This window comes from Colobus angolensis, unplaced genomic scaffold (genome assembly GCF_000951035.1).
Source record: "Colobus angolensis palliatus isolate OR3802 unplaced genomic scaffold, Cang.pa_1.0 Scaffold264, whole genome shotgun sequence".
NCBI lineage: Eukaryota > Metazoa > Chordata > Mammalia > Primates > Cercopithecidae > Colobus > Colobus angolensis.
Window position 1 is genome coordinate 319,074 of NW_012115866.1, and position 7,369 is coordinate 326,442.

Sequence of the window (7,369 nt, forward strand, 5' to 3'; positions counted from 1 at the left end):
AGCCAGGATGGTCTCGATCTCCTGACCTCGTGATCCGCCCGTCTCGGCCTCCCAAAGTGCTGGGATTACAGGCTTGAGCCACCGCGCCCGGCAAGCATCCCACCATTTTAATATGCCTTTCTTCTGGAAGTTCTTCCTTACTTCATTTTTCAAAAAGCAATAAACTGGTTACAGTTCTTGTAAATCTCAAAGTGGTCTGATCTGGTCTTTAAGAGTTCTGTTTCTAAAATAATAAATTAGCTCCATGGTTACATAACCGTTGGCACTCTAATTCATATACAGAAGAAAAGGGTTATAGATGAGAGCCCTGGGGCAGATTTTTACCCTTCATTACTCTCTGTCTCTAACAATAATAAAACACTACCAGATCTAAGCTCCTAGGATGGGCCAGGTGCTGTTCTCGGACACTTGGCCCACTTCATCCCTAATCCTCCCCACAACCATGCAAATGAGACTGTACTCTCCTGCTGTTACAGACCTGGAGACCCAGACTCAGTTCAGTGACTTGCCACGTGGCTAGCAGGAGGCTGAGCCACGGCTGTCAGCCTCAAAGCCCATATGCCCATTTTCACCATGCTCTTTCCTTTGTCCCATCTTTCCCTTGATGATACTAATTACGAACTAAAAAAAAAAAAAAAAAGGTGAAGTTTGGTTGACCAAAAGTATTGTTGAACCTATAAAGCTCTGCGATTGTTTCCTTTTTACATTTATTATGAAAGATTTCAAATAGCATATGTGAAGTAAAGACAAGTATAATGAAACCCCATCTATCCATCTTCTAGCTTAAAAATTACCAACTTATATCCAATCATCTTTTATCTTTATCCTCTCCACTACCCACAGTGCCTCACTGAAAGAAATCTCAGACATCGTATCACTCCATATTTCAGTATGTATCCTTAAAAGATAAAGACTTATACTCATTTGGAAATTTGAAAGGCATATGAAATCCTTTAGTGGCTTTAACTTCCCTTATACCTGCTATATTTGATTTCTCAAACGTACTAAACAGGGAGACAGTTATAACCTATTAATCAAAACCCAAATCTCAGGGTCAAACAGGAGGAGGACGACATGGTGAGTTTTTTCCATCTAGGAGTGGAGTTACAGGAATAAAGTCTCAGCTTTCAATCTTAACATTCTAAAAGTACTTACCAAAAGCATCTGACTATTCTTGAAATTCTCTGGACAAAATTATCAGCCACCTTGATTTAAAGCCTTTGATTTCTTTTTTGAAGGATCAATTTATCCATTGATTTACTGATACAAAAACTTAACTGTGTGTCAGGTAGTATGCCAGGCACTGGCTTACTAAGATGAATGTATGCAAAAGTTCCTGCCTTCAGAGAGTTCTCACAAAGGCTTCAACTCTTACCCAAAAGCCTTGACACTTCAACCAACCCAAGTTATAAATCCAGACAGGGACCTGTCTTCAACTGAGCTGAAGGCCATCTCACAGTCCCCCATAACTGCTCTCCCTCCCAAAGCACCTATTTCCAGAGCCTTCAAAGACTGTTAAAAAAGAGCACTGCCAGCCTGGCCAACACGGTGAAACCCCATCTCTACTAAAAATTAGCTGGGTGTGATGGTGCATGCCTGCAATCCTAGCTACTTGGGAGGATGAGGCAAGAGAATTGCTTGAACCCAGGAAGCAGAGGTTGCAGTGAGCCAAGATCACGCCACTGTACTACAGCCTGGGTGACACAGTGAGACTCTGTCTCAAAAAAAAAAAAAAAAAAGACCAGGCACAGTGGCTCACACCTGTAATCCTAGCACTTTGGGAGGCCGAGGCGAGCGGATCATGAGGTCAGAAGATCGAGATCGAGACCATCCTGGCTAACACGGTGAAACCCTGCCTCTACTAAAAGTACAAAAAAATTAGCCGGGCGTGGTGGTGGGCGCCTGTAGTCCCAACTACTTGGGAGGCTGAGGCAGGAGAATGGTGTGAAGTGGGAAGGCAGAGCTTGCAGTGAGCCGAGATCTTGCCACTGCACTCCAGCCTGGGCGACAGAGCGAGACTCTGTAAAAAAACAAAAAGCACTGGACCTGTTATCGGATGATGTGACATTGTAACCTGGAATTCCCCTGTGGTTGGGCAAACAACTCTGATGTCTCCTGCACAAGATAAACTGAGGATTAGATGACACAGACACAACAGTAGTATGTCAAATGTAAAGCTCTGGACAACGTCTTAAGATATTATCATTATTGCTGATCTCAGTTACCTCTTCAAACTCTGAGTTACTTTGACATTTTCCTTTTTTGAAATTTAGACTCACTGAGCTAGAAAAAGAACTTTGAGACTGTCTTCAACACCTTCATGTTTACAGATGATGAACATGTGAACCAAAGAATGATTAGCCTAAGGCCGAGGTCACAGACTGGCAGTCCATGGGCCACATTTCGCCTAGAGAGTGTTCTGTTTACCCACCAGATGTTGACCCATTCAGTGTATTAAATTTCAATTGAAAAAATCAGGACACTGCTTAAAAATCTGGATTTCCAACTTCTCGTGATTGAAAGGTCAGACAACATGAACTCATGTTCTTGCAAGGCATTGCTGAATGAAGCTGAGAAGAGGCCACCCCCTTAGACAGCATTTGCCAAGTCCTCACTATACCCTGTTATCCCTCCACGATGGCCCAGGATCAGCTGCCATGATCATCTCATTCCTGGCCCCTCCATTCATTTTCCTTACCTGCCTCACTGACTGAGTTAGCGACCTTTGGCCTACAGTCACACATCTTAGTGGAATTTTCTTTAATGCCTACAGGAAATGAGATCCAGGCCTCATTAATTGCTTTTTGAGAAAAGTCTCACAATAGCCAACACGATTACAATCCAAAATCCCAGCAGGTCCTTTTAGAGAGATTGACAAGATAATTCTAAAATTTATGGATGTGCAAATGACCTAGAATAGTCAGAGCAATTTTTTTTTTTTGAGATAGGGTCTCTGTTGCCCAGGCTGGAGTGCAGTGTCACAATTACAGCTCACTGCAGCCTCCACCTCCCAAACACAGGCGCGCGCCACCACGCCCAACTAATTTTTGTATTTTTTTTTTTTTTTTTAGAGACGGATTTCACCATGTTACCGAGGCTGGTCTAGAACTCCTGGGCTCAAGCGATCTGCCCGCCTCAGCCTCCCAAAATGCTGGGATTACAGGCGTGAGCCACGGTGCCTAGCCAGAGCAATTTTCAAAAAGAGGTAAGTTAGAGGACTTAAATTACTAGGTTTTAAGCCTTACTATAAAGCTATAATATACAGCGTGCTATTGTCAAAAAGAGAGATATACAAATTGCTGGAACAGAAGAGAGTCTAAAAATAAACCAACACTTATATGGCCAACTGATTGCAACAAAATTGCCACAGCCACAGTAATTCAATGGGCAAAGAAAAGTCTTTTCAATAAATGATGCTGATACCTTATAGCAGGGAGTAAAAGCAGTTGAAGATCCTTATGGGGGAAATTAAAGTAGTTGAGTATATAGACATTCACTGTGATAGCCAGATTCAAACCCCAGCTCTACCACTTACCAGCTCAGCAACCATACCTCTCTAAGCCTCAGTTTACTCATCCACAAAATGAGGAAAATTCCAGATAGACACACCATAGGCTCATTTTGAGGACTATGTGAGATAACAACATGTGAAAGGGATTACAGTGCCTAGCAGAAGGAAACTCCTCAATATTTAGCCGAAATCTAATACTTCCATCTTCTCTCTCTCCTCCATTCTGAGACCTCGCTAATCTATGACATATCTATTGTCTTATCATTGGTTTATTTTCACATGAAAATAATGAGTCTTCACAAATATACAAGTCAAATCAACACTCCAGGTTGATATGCTGAGTTAGTCCTGTGGTTCCTCAACAAAAGTTGCTCTTCACAGCCAAACTTCTGGAATAAGTTTCCAACCCTATCTCCATTCCTCACCCCCATCCTCAACATCTCACAGTTAGCCTTTCACCCGGCACCCTGAGAATGCAGCAACTCTCACCAAGGTTACCGATGACCTCCTCCGATGACCTCCACATGACTAGACCAAAGGACACATCTTTTATGTCAGACCAAGTCAGCAGCACTAGGCTCAGCTTCCTCTTCACAAGAGTACTCCTGGCTTTCTCCTGCCCCTCTGGTTGCTCTTCAAGCCTTCTTTGCCAGCTCCTCCACCTCCCTTTCAAATGGTGTATAGTTCCTTAGTTCCTTGGGCTTCTCCTAGGCCCTCTTCATGGTTCACTTTCTTTTTTTTTTCTTTTTTTTTTTTTTTTTTTTTTTTTGAGATGGAGTTTCACTCTTGTTGCCCAGGCTGGAGTGCCATGGCACGATTTCAGCTCACTGCAACCTCTGCCTCCCAGGCTCAAGCGATTCTCCTGCCTCAGCCTCCTGAGTAGCTGGGATTACAGGCACCCGCCACCATGCCCGGCTAATTTTTTGTATTTTTAGTTTAGGTTCCTCCATGTTGGTCAGTCTGGTCTCAAACTCCCGACACCTCAGGTGATCCACCTGCCTCGGCCTCCCAAAGTGCTGGGATTACAGGCGTGAGCCACCGCGCCCAGCCTCACAGTTCACTTTCTGACAAGGGTCACAAACTCAAATGCCTATAGCTGCCAAGCAGGGAATCTAAGTGAAGCAGTCTGGGATCACTACAAAGAATACCTTAGAGAGTGGTGCAGACTGTGGCAAACTGAAGACCACATCCATGGCCTTTCTAATGGGGCAGCCAACATTCAGCTCCAGGCAACTGGTGCCAACCAGAAATCTCGGGTGAGTATTGTTAGATTATCTCATTTTTCAAAAAAAACCAAAGTCCAGATTTTACTATAAAATCCCAATATTCATTGTTAGCCCTAATTAAAACCAACCAACCAACCAACTAACCACATTTTGGGTCAAAACCAAAAACATGTTAGAAGGCCAAATACAGAACCTAAGCCACCAGTTTACAATATCTGTTCCATCAATTCTTCCTAGGCAGCCAAATCTACTTCTGTGGCTACATACCAACAATTCCTCCATTTTTCTCAGTAGCCCAGCCTTTCTTCTCAAGCTGCAAAACCATCTAAACAGCTGCCTGCTGGACTATCTCTACTTATGTGCCTCACAGGCACCTCAAACTCAGCATTTCCGCACAGACTTGCTCCTGCCGGTGTCTGCTTAACGAAGAACACCCTGAAATGGTTCAAGCCCTCCCTCTTTCTCACCTTCCTCACCCATTCACGGAACCCAGTCCTTTTCACCTCCTAAGTATCAATCTGCTCACCGCTCTGCCTCCCGACTGCCACCATCTTAATAAATGCCACTATCACATCTCCTGCTAAAATTCTCCTCCTCCTCTCTTCTACCCACCATGCTGGAGCTAGAGGAATCTTTTAAAAATGCAAATCTCCCATGGTTTAACCCCTTCAGTGACTTTCCATTGTCCTTAAGATCAAGTTCCAAATCCTGTCTCTACAACCTGATCCCTGTGAATGCCTCCAGCCTCATCTCACATCATCCTCCTCATCCCCTTTTACTGAATCTCCATTCTCCGTACCTGCAACATATTCCCTCCCTCAACACACAAACCCTCAAACGCCTTCCCTACTCCCACTGAGCCTTTAGGCCACTGGAAGAGGTGAGAACTCCCTACCATACATGTCCAGAGCTCCAGCTACTTCTGCTTTGGTGATATTCACCAAAATGTGTCCTCACTTACTAAATGAATGTCTTCCTCATTAAATCCTAAAATCCATTAGGACACTGTGTTTTGCTTGCTCATTACTATATACCCAGTGTCCATCCTAACCCCTGGCACACACTAAGGACTCACTCAGTAAGTAAATTTGTGGGACAAATTAGTAAGATCTTTAAAGGACAGCCCCATGTTTTCACCCTTCTCCCTCACAAACACACACCCCATTAACAACAAAGTAGGCACTCAAATACTGACAAATGAATACATTAATAAATGTACAACAGAAGAGCCTCTTCCCAGGCATACCTGCAACCACTTTCTTCCCTCCCCTCTCTCTCTCTCTTTTTTTTTTTTTTGAGATGAAGTCTCACTCTGTCGCCCAGGCTGGAGTACAGTGGCATGATCCCAGCTCACTGCAACCTCTACCTCCTCGGTTCGAGCAATTCTCCTGCCTCAGCCTCCCAAGTAGCTGGAACTACAGGCGCGTGCCACCATGCCAGGCTAATTTTTGTACTTTTAGTAGAGATGGGGTTTCGCCATGTTGGCCAGGATGGTCTCAATCTCTTGACCTTGTGATCCGCCCACCTCAGCCTCCCAAAGTGCTGGGATTACAGGCGTGAACCACCATGCCCGACCCCACTTTCTTCCCTCTCTTTACCATTCCAGGTACCACCAGTCAACTCCTCCTCCTAGTACTCCCTTCTCAAAATTTTCCCACTGCTTCCTGATAATGCCGGACTTCTAAAGCTAGAGAAAATCCTCCACAATCTAGTCTATCCAACCCACTAGGTGAACAGGATTTAATGCCAACTCTGAAGAATTGCTTTGATTATGTAGAGAAGGACTTGAATCCCAACACAGGCTCAGAGGGGAAAGAGCATCTAGATGGATCAGTAATGTCTGCCCTATCAATTAGTATGTCTATCATGGGCTAGTAATGGGCTAGAAAGTCAGTACATCTGCCATCCAGTTACCAGTTATGAACTAGGTGGATACTCCTCCAACTGGGATCTTTGGATGCTTAGAGACACATCCTTCATAGACATGCTGGGAATCTAAGAGTTCTCCACGAGAAGTGTTCTAATTTTGTGATTCTTTATGAAAATAACCCTTAAGATTTTTAAATAAGCAAACATTAGTAGCCAAATTCACTGTTATCATTTCACAGTGGAGTCAAGCAGTGTTACTTTACTTGTAACTGGCCAAGAAGAAAACACGGGCAGAATTAATATGTAAATGATTCCCTGTACCAGGTGAAGGGCAAAATGACACCCTAATTTTGTAGTAATTAGAATAAAGTGGTGACTGAATTATCATATGGGCCACAGTTGATTAGGCTTGCTAAATTCAAGAGACCCTGAGCTATAGCAAGGTCTCCTGAAAGTAAGTAAACACTTTTTTTTATTATTTGAAAGTAATGTAAACAGTGAGGATCTGTGAAAAATTTTTGCCTTTAAAAGAGAGTCTGTACATTACTCATGACCTCACCTCTCAGGGATATTTTAAAGGAGATTCATGAATTGGGTGAAAGATTGGATCCACCATAGGTATACAGACATATACAGTGCATGTATTTGTACATAAACAATGTACAGTATGTACCTAAACAACACAGGCCCCAACACTAATCCTCAGTTTTCACCCACCCATTCTTTTTTTTTTTTTGAGACGGAGTCTCGCTCTGTCGCCCAG

The 7,369-nt window shown here is 43.5% G+C and overlaps 1 protein-coding gene across 1 annotated transcript in view; it reads right to left on the reverse strand.

Annotated features, from left to right (window-relative positions):
• CRTC3 (CREB regulated transcription coactivator 3) overlaps positions 1 to 7,369 on the reverse strand; it is a 131,350-nt gene that overhangs the window by 122,473 nt on the left and 1,508 nt on the right. The gene's annotated exons all lie outside the window — the stretch shown is intronic.